Source organism: Chenopodium album, chromosome 9, assembly GCF_948465745.1.
Source record: "Chenopodium album chromosome 9, dcCheAlbu1.1, whole genome shotgun sequence".
Lineage (NCBI taxonomy): Eukaryota > Viridiplantae > Streptophyta > Magnoliopsida > Caryophyllales > Amaranthaceae > Chenopodium > Chenopodium album.
In genome coordinates this window covers 29,484,722-29,506,667 of record NC_137842.1, presented here as the reverse complement: position 1 = coordinate 29,506,667, position 21,946 = coordinate 29,484,722, and the positions used below count along the sequence as shown (strand labels likewise).

At 36.6% G+C, this 21,946-nt stretch overlaps 1 long non-coding RNA gene across 1 annotated transcript; it reads left to right on the top strand.

Moving 5' to 3' along the window:
• The first annotated feature begins 16,798 nt into the window (after positions 1 to 16,798).
• LOC145558497 (uncharacterized) lies at positions 16,799 to 20,133 on the top strand. The gene is made up of 3 exons (XR_014092502.1): positions 16,799 to 17,158; positions 18,209 to 18,330; positions 19,861 to 20,133. It is a non-coding gene; the product is annotated as an uncharacterized LOC145558497 (long non-coding RNA).
• The last annotated feature ends 1,813 nt before the right edge of the window (positions 20,134 to 21,946 follow it).

Here is a 21,946-nt window from a genome sequence, read left to right as displayed (position 1 = left end):
AGAAGTATGAAGCAATGCTTGAGTCACTTGTCCCGATCCATGATAAAAGGGAGAAAGCTCCTTACCACTTCTTAAGCATCTATGCCATGATAAATCAACGTTTTCTGGAGCGCATTACCAAAGAAAACTTGTACATTTGGACGGTTACAAGGACTACGGATTGGTGCCCCATCCCCCACCCCGAGGCTATGGTTAAATGTGTGGGCACCCCTCTTCCATTGAGACCTAACAAGGTGCCGATTGATCAAGCGCTCAAGAGAGCTCCGTTGCCTAACCTCCATCGTGATCCTTATCTCCCTCTTGCTCCCTCTTCATCCCAGGGAGGTACATCCTCGACTCCTCTCTCTTCTTCTACTATTGACTTGTCTGTTTTGCATGCGAAAATTGATTCCATAGCGAATGTTCTAAATTGTTCACCTTTGGGGTACGATTTTGTATTATCCTATGACTTTCATGCTAGGCAAGTCTACGATTTTTTGTCGTGGCACGATAATCAGTTCCAAGTTTTTATGTGATTTTACCAGTTTTTTTTTAATTTTAGAGTTTTCTCTAATAACTAAGTGAATACGATCCATTGACAATTGTTAGTCACAAAAAAAACCCACCATAGACAAAGGAATATTGTTAAGTTTAGGATCAAAACCACAAAATATACACACATAGAACACGTAGGCACAATGATGCAAAGAATAGTTCGCAACCGAAGGTCAAGTTCTATGTTCCACTATGGTCAGGTTTTATTTTTTGTTAAAAGGGTATCATGGTTAAGAGTTTGGACACGTTAGCAAGGCAGACTCCCTTGAGGGTGTATTCTAACAGGCGGCTTCGCGAGTTCGTGATGAAATCGAACTCGACTCCATGGTTTGGGTGGATTTAAAAAACTCGGATAAGCCCGTATTGCCATGAGCGTATTTGGGTTGATAGATCTTGAATTCCCCAGGGCTAAGACGTATGTAGAACACACACGATTTTTTCAGAAAAATCGAAGGAAGCTGACTGTGAGAAGAGAAACAAAGCCACTTAAAGGATTTCAAAACTGCCGCGACATGGCAGAATCTACCGTGTCACAGTGCTGAACACCGCGTGACGGTACCCAGCGCCGTGACACGGAAAGCTCTGCCGTGGCATGGCAGTTAAGAAATCTGACTGGTGCCTCTATTTTCTTCATTCACGACCAGGTTATCAAATTTTTCCTACGGGACTGACATAAAATACGACGTTAAAACGTCTATGTATATGAAAAAATTCCAAATTAATCACAAGAATACTTTTCAAGAATCTTACAAGTCTCATTCACTCATCTTTATTAAATACCGATCACTCAAATCGATAAATAACAAAGAATCCTCCCTAGTTGAGTCGCCAAATTGTAGGCGTCGCTCGAAGTCCGTCTACGTTAAAGCATGTGGTTAATATGCTTATCACTCATAGAAAGTGGAAATTGACATATACAATTAGGGAAAATGATTAGGGACAAGGACAGTAGATAGGGAGTCGCCAACAAGTTTTTAAAAAACTTGTAAGCCGTTCACGGATCATAAAAGGCAACCACGAATAAGAGACAACAAAAGGCAACAACGATTGACCCGTGACGGTTACACCCCATTCATAATTCATGAAATTACTAACTCCATTTGGTTCGGAACCACAAAAGGTGGATCAGGGATGATGATACAAAGTGAGTCATGGAGTCACATTCGCCCGTATTGGCCTCTACTCAATTATTATAGTGAAAAGTGAACCTTGCGATCTCAAAGGCATACAAACAAAATATTCAATTTGCTCCAAACTATTATTAGGCTAAATTGGTTAAATATTAATGCAACAAATAATTCTATAACATTAGTGATCACTTGATTAAACAACAAGATTAAAAAGGAACCTAAACCAGCCGTCCAAATTATCTTATTAGCCGTGATTTTCAATTGTATATTCCCTTTAAACGTGCAATATGGTGATCAATAAAAATAATAAAATAAACACTAATATTGGATGCAATTTAACAATAATAACGTTAGTCAAATCTAGTATAAATTAACCTAATCATGATACTAGCAATATTAAAATAAAATAAGAGTAATTAAATTAATTACTTACTCACATTCCGCGTGATCCTTTAAGTTGGTACATCATGAATAAATTGTTAGTACCTTCAATAAAAAATTATATATCAAATGACAATAAAATTAAATAAATGTTGATTTGATTTGGTCCAAACCCTCAGTAAATTATACCTTTCATGCCTTGGTTTAAGGACGGAACCTAAGGTCAATTATGGACTCCTTGGAGTGCTTAGGGGAAGTATTATGGAAGAATAAGAAGGCTAGAAATTAGACTAAAGAGGGACAAGAGAATGATTTTTTTGTAGGGGGAGAGAGAATGATTTTGTTTTAGTCCCCGAAGTAGAAAGAGGGTATTTATAGAGAAAATGAGCAAGGGGAACACATAGAACCCTCAAAAGATAAAAATTCTAAAAAGGGTTACCGCGACACGGCAAAGTATGCTGCGACACGGAAAAGAATCCCGCGACACGACAAAGAATACCGTGACACGGGTGAAATTGGTGTGACGCGGGGAAAACTAGAGTGATGCGGGAAGGGTTTATGCGGAGAAAACACGAGAAAATTCCATGAAACGACACATGTACCATGACACGGCAGTGTAAACCGTGGCATAGTACAGTAAAACGTGTCATAGTAAAAACATGCGTGATAAAACGCAGAAAAAGCACCCTGAAACAGTGAGAAATACAGTGTCACGGCAACAAGTACCGTGTCACGGCAACATGTACCGTGCCACGGTTGATTTTAACGCAAAAAAACATTGAAAAAAGCACCTTGACAGGTCGTAAATTACCGTGTCACCGCACCAGGCACCATGCCACGTCATCAGGCGCCGTGACACGGTGCTTTTACATTGTGCGCGGTAATTTCAGATTTTTACGCATTTTTAAAATAATGATAACTTTTGATTCGTAAATCGAAATAAAGCATATAAAACATCATTGGAAGGATTATCAAGTCTACTTTCCAACCTAATTGGAATCGGTCAAAATCATTTGTAAATTTCAAAATATGGCCGTTTTAGTAGAAGGGTGTCGGTTTTGGGTTGAGTTTAGTGTTTGGCTCATATCTTTTTCGTTTTTAATCAGAATTGGGCTTATGATATATTGTTGGAAATATTATTAAAAGTCATATCTAACTAAATAATAATTAGATCAAAATTATAAGTCAACAAAATCAGTTTTCTTGGTTTTGCGATGTGGACACGAAAAGAGGAAAACAAGTTAGGGTTTAGGGAAATCAACTAAGAAATGGATTGGTTTATGTAATGTATTGAATGGAAACATGGAATTAAGAACTCCAAATATTAAATACTCAACCCGGCCAATAATAGGGGTGAAAGGTTGTTCATCATTGGGTTTGGTTTTGGGAAGACATCTTTAGGTGTCTACAGTACAAGATAAAATTGTTAATAGAATTCAAGAATGTTTTTTCATTTGAGGTACACGATATTCCAAGAATAGATCCAAATCTGGTCGTCCACAAGTTGGCGGTGAATCCGATGATAAAGCCTGTCTAGCAGAAAAAGAGAAATCAAAGAGAAGAAAGGAATTTGGCGGCCGCAGCAGAAGTGAAGAAGCTGTTGGACGGTGTAGACATCTAAATGTATCTCTCCAAAACCAAAACAAGTGTTAAATACCTTTAACGTAATTTGATTATCGAATGAAGTGACAGTGTGAAAAGTCTAGTGATGTAGATATTTTTATTAAAAAATTTCTCTTCTATTTTCAAAAAAATTTCTTTTACACTCTATTTATGAAAATAGCCAGTTCAATTTAGTTTTGCCCTTGATAAGGGTCCAATTACAGTGTAGTTAGATTGGACTCGAAAAGAGCTTTCTAACGATATATTATAAGCTCAAATCTGATGAATAATGAGGAAATTATAGATTAAATTAAATATGGCCCAAAATGTATTTTATATGTGGCCGCATGATCTAGAGGGTGGCCTATTAATTATTATTCCTCAAGTTATTAGGATTGATTTTAAATTCTAATAGAATCATGATTAGTTATTATATTTTAAAGAGTTTTATTTTGAATAAAATATGTGATTTGTAACACACCTGATTTTAATCTAATCAACGCGGAATTAGCTTCTTTATCGTATTAAGAAGATGATTCTCCATGGAAAGCGTGTTTTAATTCTGACTTAGAACAAGACGACAAGGCTGTAACCTAGCGCTAATAGATGTCGCCTAGCGCTGACAGCTGTCGCCAAGCGTTAAGCCTGTCGTCTGGCGCTAACTCCTGTCGTCGGCGACAGGAGGTCTTTTATCCGAATGGAACTCGATCTCTTTTCTTTCTGAGCTATTTTTTGTATAAATAGGAGTTATATCTCCCCGTATTCAATCAGTTACAACAATCATCTCTCTAATCTCTCTCTAAAAGCTTTAAGCTCTCTCTCTCTCAATTCATTTTCTAAACCTTCTCTCTTACAAAATTCCACATACATTAGTTCCATATACACCCAGCCAAGTTCAAATTTTCCTTCACCTTAGACGTGAAAGGGTGATAATTTCTATGGGTTGGTCTCAAATCTCTATTTTAATTATTTAATTTAATTGTTTATATATTTTCCTTGAAATTACTAACTTGTGTATTTTGTAATTAGTAAGAGATAGAAGGAATCGAAGAAAGTAATTTAATTGTTATTATTTTGATATAGAAATCATGCTTAGGTTTTTTTTTTTTTTATTATTTTTTATTTTTATAATTTCCTAGTATCATGTTAGGATGTCTTTATGATTCGTAGTATCATGTTTAGGGTATTAACTAATATTTCTGATATCATATTAGTATCATACTAGGGATGAAGCTTTGATCTTTATTGCTTAGTGACATTCTAGGATTTGTTATTAATATTGTTAGTATCATTCCTAGGATCTTGCTAACATTATCATGCTTTAATGAGAATATTGTGATGATTGTGATTTATTGTTGCTTGATATATTATTGTTATTACTTGATCACGCATTTTATGAATGTTTAAAGGGAATTTGTACTTGTAATCACGCTAAATAAGATAATTAATAATTTTGTTTATGCTAATATGATTATAATTCAAGTAATCGCCAAATAGTTTTATTTGTGCATTAATATTAAACCAACATATAAACAGGTTTAGGATTAGTATATTGATTGTATGTTAGTCAGAAAGCGCACATGAATACGAGATGAATAAAGTAGAGGCCTATTATTAGGGCAAGTTCAATCTCTTTTAGGTTGGATTTGTACCTTCATCCCCGAATATCCTGTCATGATTTAAGACCACAATGGAGTTAGCGATGTAAAGGATCGTAAAGGGGTGTAACCTTCACCCTGTTAACATTTAACAAGTTCCTAAACTCTTTGGTGACTCTTTTACTCTAGCTTCCTTCCCTTTGGACACCACCATGCTTAAGTGTATGATCACAGTAAGGCTCAAGTGTGGGATGCTTGAAATATTCCCTGCAGTTTTTTTGCGACTCTATAGGGGAGGAATTCTTTTTTAATTACTTAAATTTTTTTAGCAATAATTTAGAATGAGTGGATGAGACTCGAAATGTTCTAAAAATTTCATATGCGTAATTTTTATTAACATTATTGGCATATGCGTAAAAAGGTTTGCATTGGAAAGACCATCCATAATCAGTCAAAAACATAAGATTTTTTCACGCAGGAAATTAGAAAAATATCTTTCACAACTAAAGTAAAAATAACGCTGCGAAAAACTGGAAAATTCAAGAACATAAAGTTGTTGAGGTATGTAGGAATTAGCGCTGAGAAAACAGCGTCATCGCCAAGTGATGGTTGGCCAATAATTGTCATCTGGCGACAGTGTCATTGTCTGGCAACAATCAATGTTTTCTCGCGCCGAATTCTTCTAATACCAAGCCAGAAATCTACCTTCTTATTTCGACTAGTTTCTTGTACTGTTTGCGCGATTTTACTTCCTGATTGAGTTATTCCCTTTTTCTGAAACCCATACGTGTTCTGCATATGGCCATAACCCTATGGGAATTCACGCTCCATCTACCTGATCGAATGCTCCTGGAAACGTAGGGTACATCCGAGTTTGTTGAATTCATCAAACCATGGAAGCGGGTTTAACTCGCGGGGTCCCATCCACTCGCGCCAACCATTCAAAAGGTAAGGCTTCCGCGCGGTGCATCTGGACTCATAACCATGGACCCCCTTTTACTAACTCATATCCCAAACGTTATCTAGAGCTATTGTTAGGTTTCAAACACATTGCATCATATTGTGACTATTTGACTAGTTGTGCATTATTTGCTTGTGCATAACCTACATATGATTAAACTAACAGTTGTTTTTTTTCTTTTGTTGTAAATAATTCTTAATAAACTAACCAAGGACTAAAGGACTTTGCTAAATTAATTAATTATTTAATATAAATGATTAAAGTTTAAATAAATTGATCAAACTTGACTTAGTACGACTTTAGGCTTGTCCTTTTAAAGTAAAAATAATGGAAACAGCCCCAGGCCAATGTTCCAGCAATGGCGCAGAGGTTTAGATTATAATGCCACACGCTAGTGATTATCGCCAAGCGTTAATGTTGTCGTCTGGCGCTAGTCCTTAGCATTTAGCGACAGTCCTGTTGCTCCGGCGACAGTCCTGTCGCTCCGGCGACAGTCCTGTCGCTCCAGCGACAGTCCATGTTTATGCTCAAGTCTTCACGACGATTCTAATTTATCAGTTTGCTTAATCGGAGTAACTAGTTTACTAATGACAATATTCATGCTTAATCCTTAATTAAGTCCAGTCACATGGTCATGACACGAGTCAAACATGTCACCTACACTCACTAGTTTTAGCACACACTTTGTAAATATGTCACCATGACCATGTATTAGGTTCATGCATAAGTCGTCCTTTCCGTCATTTAAGTTGGGGGTACATTCTATTCCTAATTCTTTCATATCTCTCAATCTACATCCTCTTTCCATTGTCTACATGCTTTCTCCATATCACAACCTTCATTCTTCCTACCTCCTTCCATCTACTGCATGTTAAATAAAGTTTGAGTCAAATGATTAACAAAAAGTATCCATAACTTCCCTGTTCACATCACTTGGTCAAGGAGAGAAGGGAGATTAATCAAGGATAACACCTTTGTTCAATTAATACTTTTTGATAAACTAATCAGTCGGAAAAGAAAATCTAGGAAGGTAATGGCATCTCAGGAAGTAGGACGTGGCCAACTTAAATGAATTAATGAAGGCCATGGCTCTTCAAATAAATGAGCCTGTAAAGCAACAACAAATGGAGCTCATGCAATAAAGCTTGAACAAACTCTCCAATGACTATAGGTTCTAGAGCATTAGCTCACAAAGGGTCTCGGTAGAAGGGGAGCGTCTTCCACAAAAATTCAATGCCAACGCCATCCCTAAGTTAAAGCCAACACACAATCCTTATTTTCACTTAAGGGCTTTTGAAACCACAATGAATATCAAGGGGATTGATAGGAAAGTCTTTCATTCATTGCGTTTCTCTCTTTCTTGAAACCGTTTGTCAACAATGGTTCTTTTCCTTTGACATAGAGAAAACCTCTACTTGGGATGATATTGTAAACGCTTTCATTGAAAGATACAAATGTTATATTCAAATTGAAACTGATCATAGGGAGCTTGAGATACTTAAGCAAAAAGAGAATGAGGGTTTTACTTCTTTCTTTAATAAGTGGAGAGAAACTTTTGCTAAGAACATTGAGGTGCCTACTGAGAAAGAGTCTATGAGATTATTCATAAAGAATCTCCAAGAAAAGTTTTCTTAAAATCTCAAGCACCAAAGGAATTTGAATACTTTCAAGGTTGATTATGACATAGGCATTAACATCGAAGATAATCTTTTGAAAGTCGATAGTGCGAAAGGAAAGAAGAACAACCATCATTTTTCTTCCTCTCCCACTATTGAAATACATGCTACGAACACTTCTAAACAACGAATTCCAAAGGTAAAAAAGAGAGTTCACTGCACTTGGTATGAGTTACGAGACAGACTTCGAAAAGCTACACCACAAAGGACTAGTCATGCCCATAGGACCTATCAAAGCTCAAGTTTAAGAAGCCTGGCCACCTAAGTGGGATCCTAATAAACACTACAAATATCATCAAGGAAAAGGTCACGACACTGAGGAGTGTTGGAAACTTAAAGAAGCTATACAAGACTTGATCGATAACAATAATACTTCCGAAGTTCTAGTCATCATAGAAGATCAAATGTCCTTCTATCCTTCGCTCCTTATCACAATTGTAGGAGAGCCCATGATCGAGTCAGTCTATATAACCCCTATTGATGAAGGACTATGATTGAGGAAGATAAACGGGTTTTCTTAGGTGATGCCGACCAAAATTTGCCAAGTCTTAGAGAAGACGTTTAAAAACTACAACATGTCATTGTCATGCTCTTGAACGTTGTAGAAGGAATAGAAACTCGAGTAATGGTTATCAAACAAAATTCTCACCAAGGATTTAACAAAGAACTCAATGTTCCTAAGCCACGAGTAAGACGTCCATTGAAGAACAAACTCCAATATGAATAACTTATAATGAAGCTTTTTTCTATTTTCACATTCGAAACCTTATCCATCCCATTGGTCCAACACATGACCCACCACCTGTGAAAAGACTTCCTAGTTGGGATCCAAACTCTCATTGCAAGTATCATAGAGGTCATGGTCACACCACCGAAGAGTGCTTCACCCTCAAAAACCAGATTCAAGATCTTGTTGATTCAAAATACCTTCGTGTTCCTCCGAGAAACAAGATGGTCAAAATCTATAACAATGGTGGCAAGAGTAGGAAGAACGACAACCCTTCTTCTATTTCTTCCTATCAGAACTGAAGTTGCATCAATAAAAAGATTTTGAAGACCAAAGAACAAGAAAGGAAATTCATCCTAATTGGAATAAGCTGTAATATTGCCTTTGATTGACTCCTTGCTAAGGGACTCATCACACCAATTGGACCTAAGCAAGATCCTCCTCCTAAAAGGAGAACATCTAAATGGAATCTAGATTCCTATTGCAAGTACCATCAAAGAAACGGTCATATTACAAATCAATGTTATAAGCTGCAAAATATCATTCAATACCTCATCGAGGCAAACAAGCTTCCATTTCCCCCAGCTGGCAAGAAGACTGAGTGACGATAAGCACATGACACGAGGCGAGCTTCAAAGGCAAGATTACATGACCTCTGTTTCTATTTCTTTTCATTTTTCCTTCCCCCAATAAGTCTACCATAGGCTCTTTTCCTTAGATTTTATTTTGTAGGTTTTTCCTTTTTACCTTTTAATAAAATGAGCATTTGTTTTCTTGCACATGATCATCGCATTGCATTGCATTATAAAAAAAACTTGAGCTAAGCACAAGGTATACCAATGATTTGAGGCACCTCTTGTAGCCATATCATATCACTTTCACCTTTTACATCTCAAATATACAACCCTTTCTTGGTAAAACACTTTGAGTTGGTCTAACGATAGACCTTTCATTTTTTTTAACCCACATAAACCTAACCTTGGGATGGGATGGTGTGCAATTTATGCAATTTTTAAAGAACAAAAGCTTGAGTGATTTTATCTAGATCTCAAAAAACAAAAATTAAAAAAGCAAAAATAACTAATAAAAGTGTCCAAAAGGGCAAGTGTTCTAATGTCTTTGATATGAATATATATATGATAAGAAAACGTCTCATATTGCGTCTCTTATCGCGTGCTCAGTATCGTGCATGAGAAACATGAATGTCAAGTGAGTGATAGATCGCATGATCGAGATTGCCCACACTTATAAAAAAAATGCAAAAACAAAAAATAATTAAAATAAACAAAAAAGAGCTCAAAAGTGAGAAAATACTAGCCTAATAATATAAAGGTTCAAAAGCAAGGTTGCACACCTTGGGGGCTTATCTAGGGCCTTGAGCCTTTATCCCTTTCTTCTTCAACCTTTAGCCTAACCACGTTACAACCCTTAAAAGACCTCTTAGAGGTATACACACACTTGTGAGAAATTTGGTTAGAGCTATGTTCGGACTGATTCCTAACGGATACGTAGGCAACCTCTCATCGAGGTGCGGCCGTAATAAAATGCATTCATTAATTTACATTCACATTCATGCATGATAATATCAAGGGATCTCCAATGCTCATCCCTTATCCATTTAGAGCTAGACTTGGGGGGCTTGATCCCTACATTATTAGCTTACCTAGCCTAAGAGTCACCATCATTTGACTCTTCTCGAAATAATATTTTTCTATACACTTAGCCTTTGCAGGCTAACTTTAGTATCACTTTCACACACATCACAGATACATGACCAAATAATCCTACCTATCGGACCCCTTTGTCATGAAATCTTAACATAACGTTGAAATACACTTTGTCATATCATCATCACCAAACATCATCGCATCACAAAGTATGAAGTGCTTAGCCTCCGTGCCTAAGTTACCTAAATACTTTCATCATCGAGTCAACAATTGAGATAGCCTAGGATGAATTAATCCTTACACTATAAGATACAACTATCAATGCATACATTTGACTAATCTCATTCAACATGCACCCTCAAATACTCACTTCGATTCATTTTTGCGTCTTTCTTTTTCAGCAAAAAGTCAGTAACCTCCACAAAAAATGAGGGAATTTTTTTGCTTTCCTACATTTTGAGTTGCACAATCACATTAAAATGCACGCACAAGTCATGTATGTTGAGTCATGTCACCTCAAATTAAGTCTAACACATGTGTCAAAACACATTAAGTCACACAAGAGTCACACACATGTCAAAACACATTGAGTCAACTTCAAGTCAGTCATTCACCTTAGGTCAAACTTAAGAAAAACACCAGTGTAGACACCCATTTGTGTCTCCCCAAAACCAAACCCAGTGATGATTAACTTTCACGTCGAATCATAATCGAATAAAGTGAAAGTGTGGAAAGTTTAATGTTGCGGATAGTTTTAATTTCTTTTCTCTGCTCTCTATTTTTGAAAATCTATTTTAAGACAACAGCCAATCCAGTTTGGTTGGTCCATGATATGGGTCCAATAATAGTGTAGTTGGATGGGGCTTGAAAAGAGCTTTCCAACGATATATTATAAGCCCAATTCCGATGAATATTGAGGAAGTTATGGTCAAATTACTGAACTGGGCCTGGTTTGAGCCTTATATGCGACCCAATGACGTAGAGGAGGGCCTAATATATATTTATCATTCCAAATACAAATAGGAATGGTTTTAGTCTTCTAGATTCTTCTAGAAGGTTATTTTCATTCCTAATTCAATTAACATTGATAAATTGACTTTTGTTGATTTTTTAGAGTTTTAATCAGAATAAAAGAATGTTTTTTGAGGAAAATACGATTTTATCCATCTGTACGGCAATTTCTATCTAATTTTAAGAAAACGCTTCGATTTCTTAGTCAGCGCCAAACACCAGCTGTAGCGCCTGACGCTACGCTTGGCGCCTGGCGCTAAGGTCAGCGTTTGGCGCTAATATGGCTTTTTGCGTCAGAACTCTGTTTTTGATGTTTTATCTTTTTGGTTGATTTTCTCTATAAATAGTCTCCTAAAAACCCCGTTTTGATTCACTAACTCTCATCAATATTTTCTTGATTACTCTCTCTCTCTCTCTCTTCTAAACTAGCCTTCTCTCAAATATAAAAATTCCGCATTCATTAGACTTAGATACACCTAGCCATATTCGAAGTTGCCTTCGCCCTAGACGTGAAAGGTTTAATTTCTGAGGGTTTGGTCCCAAATCTCTCTTTCAATTATTTAATTTAATTGTTTGTTTATTATTTTCCTTGAAGTTACTAACGTGTGTATTTTGTTATTAGAAAGAGGTACGAGGCATCCAAGTAAGTACTTTAATGGTTTTTTTATTGATGTTATTATATAGAGTTCATGCTTAGGTTGTTATTATGATATTCCTAGTATCATGTCTAGGGTAAATTTAATACTAAGTATGATTGTTATTATGCCTTTTATTTTCTATCATAATATTCTTGTTAGTATCATGTTAGGGCTAAATATATGATTTTTATTGCTTAGTAACATGCTAGGATTTGTTATTAATCTTGTTAGTATCATGCCTAGGATCTTGCTATTATTATGCTTTAACATGATTACTATTAATTTTTATTATAATAATTATGATTTTTATGATTACTATATTTGATTGTTATTATTATGTTGCTTGATATTTTATTGTTATTGCTTGATTGCGCCTTTTATGCATGTTGAAAGGGAATTTGTACTTGTAATTACGCTTAATAAGATAATTAATAATCTTGTTTAGGGTTAATTTGATTATAATTCAAGTGATCACCAATAATAGTTTATTTTTGCATTAATATTCAACCAACATAGATTAATCAGGTTTAGGGTTAATCCTATTGATTGTATGTTAGTCAGAAAGCACAAATGAATACGATCTGAATAAAGTAGAGGCCTATTATTAGGGCGGGTTCAATCTCTTTTAGGTTGGATTTGCACCTTCACCCCCAAACCCTATTTGGTTCAAGGCCTTATGGAGTTGACGATCTCTTGGATCGTTAAGGGGTGTAACCTTCACCTCGTGAAAGGTTTACAAGTTCCTAAAATACTTGTTGGCGACTCTTTTGCTCTATCTTGTTTCCCTTTGGATGCCACCGTACTTTAGTGTATGATCACAGTGGGGTTCGAGTTAGGGGATTAATGCTTGAAATATTCCCTACAGTTTTTGGCGACTCCGCTGAGGAGTATTTCTATTTTAATTCCTGAAATTTATTTCGGCAATGATTTAGATTGAGTGGATGAGACTCGAAACGTTCTAAGTATTTCATGTGCGTAATTTTGATTAACATTATTGTCATATGCATAAAAAAGATCTCATTGGAAAGACCATCCGTAATGAGTTAAAACATTGGATTTTACACGTAGGAAATTTGAGAAATATCTTTCACAACTAGGACCGAAATAACACTGCGCGAATCTGGAAAATTTTATCGAGCACAGAAAGCTACTGAGGCATGTAGGAATTAGCGTCAGCGAACAGAATATTAGCGCCAGAATTTTAACTTTAGCGCCAGACAAAAATCCTGTCGCAAGGCGCTACAGCTAAAGCCTGGCGCCAATTTCTGTTTGTTGGCGCCAAATTCTTCCAATACTGAGCCAGAAATATGCGTTCTAATTTCGACCAGTTTTTTGCATTGTTTGCTCGATCCTACTTCCTGATTGAGTTTTTCTCATTTTTCTGAAACCCATATGTGTTCTACATATGGAAATAACCTTCTGGGAATTCATGCTCCATCTACCTGATTGAACGCTCTGAGCAACAAAGGGTACATCCGAGATTGTTGAATTCACCAAACCATGGAAGCGAGTTATTTTCTAAAACTCGTGGTGTCCCATCCACTCGCGCCAACCCTTCACGGTAAGGCTTCCGCGCGGTGCATCCGGACAATTAACCATGGACCCTCTATTAACTAAACCATATCCCTAACTTTAGAGAACTGGAGCCATGGTTAGGTTGCAAACTCATTGCATCATATCGTGCCTACTAGACAAATTGTGCATTATTTGTTTTGCATATACTATGTTTTCTTAACCGTTTGTTTGACTTGTGTTAAGATTAAATAAATTAATGACTTAAAGAACTTTGCCTAATTAATTAATTAATTAATTAATTTGAGTTAATAAAGTCTAATATCGTAACCAGAATTGACCTAGTACGACTTTAGGCATACCCCTGTTGATTAATAACACCGAAAACAGGCTCAGATTGAAGCTCCAGTAATGGGGCCAAAATCTGAATTGTAGCGCCACTCTGTGGAGTGTGGCGCCTAGCGACAGCTCTGTCGTCTGGCGCTACACTGCAAAGAGAGGCGCTAGTCCTGTCGTTTTGACGACAGTTCGGATTATTGATCGAGTCATCACCTAGTGTCTAATTAACTAGTTTTCTAATTAATTCGGTTAAATTTACTGTCAATAATACTTTGTTGAGTCATTAATTGAGTCTAGGCATTAAGTCCCATGGTCTTACACGAGAGTCCAAGCATGTCACTTACACTCAACGCACACACCAATACACACACTTTGACCATGTTTAAGAGAGTCTTGTATGCGCGTTTTTTCCGTCATTTTTAGGGGGGTAAGTCGGATATTAATCCTCCAATTTAAAAACCATACTTAGTTCTAAAAAATATATACATTATTTTTGCAAAAAATATGCACCCATTTTTTTAATTTTTTCTCTTTAAAAACCGTAAAGTCAGGTCGATTTGAGTCAAGTAATTAAAACGCAAAATGGTTTAAATTACAGCGCGTGGTTAAGAAAGGAAGGACGGTTAATCAAAGACAACCTTTTCTTACAAGTCCAACTTTTCGACAAACCCATAGCTCGTAAGAGGAAAGCTAGGACAGTAATGGAAACACAAGAAGAAGTCAATGAGCTTAGGAACCAACTGGTTACTGTGACTGAGGCACTGAAGCTCCTAACACTTAAAATCGACGATCCCGTGAAACAACAACAGATTGACCTAATGCAAGAGAGTCTATGCAAGCTATCTAGCGACTACAAGTTTCAAGGGATTAGTTCACAAGGGGTCTCGGTGGACAAAGATCTTCTTCCGCAGAAGTTCAATGCCAACGACATCCCGAAATTCAAAGCAACCGATAACCCTTATTTTCATTTAAGAGCCTTCGAGACAATAATGAGTATTAAGGGTATCGATAAGAAGGTTTTCCCCTCTCTGTTCTCACTATCTCTTGAGACCGTTTGCCAGCAATGGTTCTTTTCTCTCGAGAAAGAAAAGACCTCCACCTGGGAGTCCATAGAAAACGCTTTCGTTGATAGATACAAATGCAACATTCAAGTTGAGACTGACCATAGGGAACTTGAAATCCTCAAGCAAAAAGAGAACGAAGGCTTCACCTCCTTCTTTAACAAATTGAGAGAAACCTCAGCTAAAATGATCGAGGTGCCAAGTGAAAAGGAGTCTGTAAGGTTATTCATAAAAAACCTTCAAGAAAAATATTCCAAGCATCTCAAGTATCAAAATAATCTCCATACCTTCAAGGCTGTCTACGACATTGGAATCAATTTTGAAGACAACCTGGCTAAGTTAAAAGCTGCCAACAATAACTCCAACAGTGGCTGGAAAGGAAAGAAGAACGACAATCCTTCTTCTTCCAAAACCACCCACTCAAACAACGTTAGCACTTTTAACCTAGGGGAAGTCCTTGCTATGAATAATGAAGGACAAAAGAAACCATTTAGGAGGAACTTTACTCCTATTGGCATGAGTTATGACACCGCATTTGATCGATTAAATGCTAAAGGTCTTATAACTCCTATTGGACCATTTGGGGACCCACCAGTCGAAAAGAGGTCGGCTAACTAGAACCCCAATGCACACTGCAAGTATCACCAAGGCAGGGGCCATCTCACCGAAAACTGTTGGAAGCTTAAGGAAGTTATCCAAGACTTAATCAACAATAACAAGCTGCTATTGCCCCCTGCCAGTAAGAAGCCAAGTATTGATAATGCACCTCTCGCTCATGCCTTGGTTATCTCTGATGAGGAAAATGAGGTTGACCCCTCGTCTCTCATTAAACCTATCAAAGAAATCCATGCCATCGAAGAAGAGAAGGAGATCTTTTTCGACGCCATGGATAACCTCCCAGAACCAGCAAGTACAGAAGACATACGATCGCTCACATTGTCTATGATGGAAGGATCGCATTTGCTACGTGAAACTCTCAAGGCTATAAAGGAACTTCAGAAGAAATATGACGAGACTCCACTTCCGAAAGATGAACCTAAGAGAGAATTCACACCCATGGGAACGACTTATGAGGCAAAGCGTTTTCCTCTACAAGTCACCGAAAAATCCAAGAAGAGTAATAGACTCTACACTCCAATTGGGATCCCATATGTACAAATGTTCGAAATTCTCTCCGAGAGTGGCGAGATCAAACCTCTCGAACCAAGACCATTCAAATCATTGAAAAGGACAGATAGATACTACTGTCAGTATCAACAATCAAGGGGTCACACCATCGAAAACTGTTTTAAATTTAAGGAATTAATTCAAAAAATGATTGATGAAAAGAAACTAGTCCAAATTCCACAAGAAGAGGATGCAAATATTAATGGAGTTTGGGACAGTTATGAAGAAGACGTCTACTTAAAAGACATGGTAGGACCTCCACCTTCGGTGTCATACGCCATGGATGACTTTCGGGTTGAAGAAGATTCATCAATAGACGTCCTCATAAGATCCGGGAGAATGCAACCTCGCGTTTTAACACAACCCATGCCAACCACACAACAAGTTCCCATACCTATCATTGAAGATAATGATATCGTTAAGCAGTTTAAGAAAACAAAAGTTGAAATGAAAGTATGGAAACTTCTGGCGACATCTCGAGAACATAGGTTGGCTGTAATGAATGCCTTGGACAAAATAGGGATAGATTCTGACACCACTCCTGAGGGGTTGGCTAACTTCCTCACGAGTGATCTTCCTAGTCCAATCAATTTGATCACCTTTTCTGACAAGGATTTACCTCCAGAAGGTAACAAACATTACAAGGCATTAAACCTCACGGTAGTTTCACTACTACAAAAAGAGTACTTTCTCGACGTTAGGCAAGTAGCGTCAGCTATTAAAAGCACTATGCGTGTTTTACCGACGCTTTTCAGCATCGAAATAAGTTTTCGGCAGATAAAAGCGTCGAGAAACTCTAGCACGTGACCAACACGTGAACTCAAAACCCACGATTTCATAATTTAGGAAAAAAGAAAAAATAAACCAACCCCTTACTACTCAGTTATCAACCCTAACTATTCTTCTCATCTTCATTCGAAATTCTACAAAGAGGCTCATGGAACTATGAATTTCAAACTCAGATCTTAGATCCTCTTCAAATCAAATATAAATTCAGATCTTCACCCTTCTCGAATCAATTTCGAAGCGTGCTACATCTGTTTCAAAGTTAGATCTTCGTCCGTCGTCCCTCTCTAACTCTATTTCGAAACGAGGTAAATCAATATAAGTTTAGATCTTCAAGGCATATTTCGAGCTCATCTTGTGCTTTCAAGGTACATCAATTATATATTCAGATCTTTGTCTAATTTTAATCAATTTGTTCTTCATCTTTGTGCCGACAACATTAAGGGGTATAATTTGTTTTTGTTTTTTTTTCCTTTTAATTCGAAATTGGGTTTGTGGATTGTTTATGAAGCTTTTTTTTTCAATAATGTTACCAAAGTAAGGTCAGATGGGTTTAATTGATTGAACAATAAAAAATTTCAAGGTTTCTTTATGTATATCTACTGTAAGATTACATTTGGTGCTACTATTTTTATTCAATTCTGAAAAACGTGCCTTTTGTTATTCTACATTTGAAGCACGATATTGTTAGATAGTGATGTATGATAGATTGTTGGTTGGGTTCGGGTTTAATTGATGAACAATAAAGATTTCAAGGTTGAGTATTCTTTTCATTTTTTTGTGCTAATGATGAATTGTCTTTAATCTCTCCACTCTTTATGCGGTTTAGTCATGTAAATTATAGAAAATTAGTACTTATTATGTGTATAAAATTTGGCTTATGTGACAATTTTCTTCAACTGTATCTTGTAATTGTTGCTTTCATTATTGAATATTCGTTCTTAAGTTTTATACCTAGCTTGCTAATATGGGACAGAGTGTAAATTTGTTTGGCAATGTGTCATGCAACATTTAACAAAGGTTTGGCAATGCTCATGTTTGGCCGAAAATCAGATTCATATTATTGCTCACACAGTACAACAACTACAATTATTCTTGAAATATTGTTGTCACTACTCTGTGGTTGGATCAAATTTTTTTCATTTCATAGTAATAGAACTATATAGGACAAAACTAAATAAAATTGAAAAAATGTTCTCTTTTGTCTCATTGCCCTTTCTTATCTAAAACTTAAGTTATTGATTGCAGGCATGATCTATCTTACTTTATTTCGTCCAACTAGCAGGCAACTTCTTTTGCGTTGTATGAAGTAAATGTCTAATAGCATGCTAATTGATATTGAACATGAAGTTAGTCAACTATTAAGTTTTAGTTCTAATATTATATGTTCATTCATGTACTTTCTTTTGCATATGTAGGCATTCCATGCATTGTCACTATGTGCTACCCATATGAGAGAATAATTTAAGGAATCTGGTAAAAAGCCAGAATTGTGCTCCTAATAACTTGGGGTTGTGCTAGGAATGCTGGGAGATTGCTGGTATACTCTCTTCCCTTCTTCCCCCCTTTCTCTTACTTCCACCTCATAGAACTTCACTATGTGCTTTCTTTATTATATACTTCGTATACTAGTAAATCTACCTGGAAAGCTCTCTATAAATTTAATAGAATTCTTTATATACGTTAAAATGAATGAAGAGTCTCACATATTTTAATGAATAAAGAAACTGGATAGAAGAAGAATAATCAATGCAGGCTCTGATAATTTTAATAACAATTTTCAAATGCACCTGACTGAGACTTCTTGAGAGCTAAGACAAATCAAACTGCATTATTATTTGGCATTGATGATCACTAGGGTCTGTTGTTATTGTTTAAAGAGGTATATGACTCAACTCAGGACATTCTAAGATGTTCAATTTTTCAACCATATTGCTATACCTCAGTACTTACAGTTGATTAGTTGTGTACCCACTGATTGCAGTTGTATACTATGTATCTAATGCCTAAATTAAATTTTATTAGCGATTGCATATTATAAGTTGATATAAAATTACCCCAACTTCTCTATAGAGGTGTTTTTGCTCATTGTAGGATAAGGAGGCTCAAATATACGTAGGAATGTAGTTGTACCCATGAATATCCTATGCAATAACCGTCTGCTACTTCACCATGACAATTGATTATGTATAATTTATAGGTTTATTGTGCTGTTATGATTATAGAAAGTATACTCTGACATTACAAGCTGCTGACATAGCTCACAAAAAAAAAATAAAAAAAAAAAAAATAAAAAAAAAAAAATCTATGTTGTGTTTTTTTACCTATTATTGAACCTAACTTTAATTTAGAGCTGTGCTCTAAGGGAAAGCCCAAGATGAGCTCGAAATATGCCTTGAAAGTGGTATGTCAAACTTAATTACTCACTTATTCAGTATTAATATTACATATAATGAAAATAACACATGTATTTGTTGGCATGGCAGAGTGCCCTGATGTTGAAAATTTTGATGGTTCTGACCCTTTTGATGCGTCACCAACGCTGTCAAGTAAACTTCATTCCATTTCAAAAATCTTTCACATTAGCCTTGAACATTTTTTTTTTGGTGTACATGGTTTATAGGTCAATATTATACTTAAAATTAGGGCCTTGATACCTGTAGATTTTAATGTTAGCTTAGTGACGGTTGTGAGATATTTTAACTTAGATCGTTGGATATATACATCGAAAATTATATGCTTGAGCTTGCATGACAAATGTGCGGGTCATGGCTCTAGTCTATTTTATATATTGAGCCTATAGTCATTAAATATGGGCAAATGATATTATGTCTTCCGAGTATGGACGCCTTGATACTTTTGGTAAGCTTTCTACTCCGTAATGGGTTTTGAAAGTTGGTTGTGATTTTTGTTTGATTAGGTGGAATTTTTTTTTTTCAGAGAATGTATTCTCTATTTATTTTTTTTGGCATATGGCTCCCTAGTGTTACTTGTTTTGGTCTATTATTTATTTTATTTAGATTCTTTTGATGATGTCTTGATGCAAATTCTGAACTATACTGTTGTGCAGGGTTAAAAGATTATCTGGGCATTCATGTATGAATTCTTAGAAGCAGTAGAAAAGGGATGACATTTAGTGCAAGATTACAAGGACGGAAGACAAATATTTATTTGCTATGTAAAGATTTTCTATAAGTCTCTGAAGTTGTTCCACTACACCTACGTATAGTTAGTCACGAATGAAGTATAAGTTGAAGTTATATATGTTGTAATAGAAACTCATTACTATATGAGATCTATATATATCGGTAATAGTATACTAGTAATAATTTTCAGTGTGAAATATTTTTTTGGGAAGTATATTCCAGATAATTTTAAAGAATATGGACAAGAAAAAGCGTCCCCGATTTAGAAAATATAGACAGAAAAAAGTGTCGCTAAAATATTAAACATTAAATATACGATACTCTAGACACTAAAAAGCGTCGCCAATGTTAAAATTCTAGACCCAAAAAAGCGTCGCTAAAGTTTAGAAAGTGCGCCTACAATAGCAAACTTCGACGCTGCGTATAAAAATTAGAACACATTATAGCGTCGAGATTTGCGACGCTTTTTTATGACGTCTAATTTTCTCAACTCACGTTTTATTTTCGACGCTTTTTGTCGTCGAAAAAATGCTCTAAAAGCGTCCAAAAAACACGGATTTTCTAGTAGTGTTTGCAAGAGAATGAATGTCCCTATGACTCTTGTAGACAATGGATCGGCCATCAACGTCTGTCCACTTAGAACTGCGAGGATGCTAGGTATAAGAGATGAAGATTTAACCCCGTTAACACAAGTACTAAGCGCCTACGACAACACTCGTCGTCAAGCTCTCGGTAAAATTACCATGAATGTAACGGCGAGAGCAATAGAACATGCTACTACTTTCCAAGTAGTAGACAGTAAAGCTTCATTCAATCTACTGTTGGGACGCTCTTGGCTTCATGACCTAAAGGCCGTCCCCTCATCTCTCCACCAACAAGTAAAAGCTATAGTTGGGGGAATCCCAATCACCGTCGATGCTTCACCTATGAGGATCAAGTCTATAGAAAATCCAATAATTAACGTGGAGCACGACGAGGATGATGAAGACTTATGGGGCTTTAACGAAGAGGTCTCCTTAATCCAGGAGGATGAAAGGACCCCTCTTTGCCATGACCCCCATTCCAACATGATTGTAAATGCTATTCTGAAGAAACAAGGACATTTTCCTGGGATGACCCTAGGAAAGAAGAAGGGAATAGCAAAACCGCTGGAGTCACCTGGCCTCCCTAAGTTAGACACTTTCGAACTTGGTTTCGAACCGAATCGGAAAGATCTCAAGCGAGTCCAGGAAAAATCAAAGGCACGTAGAGACGCTCACACTCAAAAGAAGGCAATCCCAATGGATCAGTACCCTCTTACACTTAATGGCCAATTTATAAAAGAAGGAGAGGACTACCCATGCCATGAATTTCCCGAGCCATTTGTTGTAAACGGCATAAGGCAACCGGGATTTGAGATTTTCCTGGATTGTTATTTCATAGATTAAATCCCAACTCCTGTCCATAAGGAAAAAGCACCCCCATGCTTTGACTTTAACGTCATGGGATTATTATTTGGGCGAGAAAAGAATGATCCAACTTACAAAGAGGATAAGTCCTCGCTCATTCAAACAGTCCTACAAAGCGAAATCTTCGATCCCTCAAAGCTAATCACTCCAGCGGAAGGATCACTACAAGGGTGGCGCAAGACCACCAAGGTGACTACTCCATGTGGAAGAAAGATATATATCCCAACAGGGCAAGGACCAATGTTTGAAGAGTCATCTGAGTCACAGTCTGAGTCGGAGTCTCTCCTTATAGAGTTATCTAGGTCTTTAGTAGTAGCACCTTCCCCTTCTATCTGTTCTCCTAGAATAGTTAGTGATCAAGTCCCTGAGGACATATCACTCTTTGATGTAATGATCTCAGAGTACAATAATATATCTTCTTCTCCTTATCTCTTGTGTTCTTCTCTAACCCAAGATGACGAGCATTGCTTAACTAACAATGAAAAAGACAAAGAACTTATTAAAGCAATGGAAACACTCGAAAAGAAAACACCGGTAATTGAAGAAACTGAAACGGTTGATA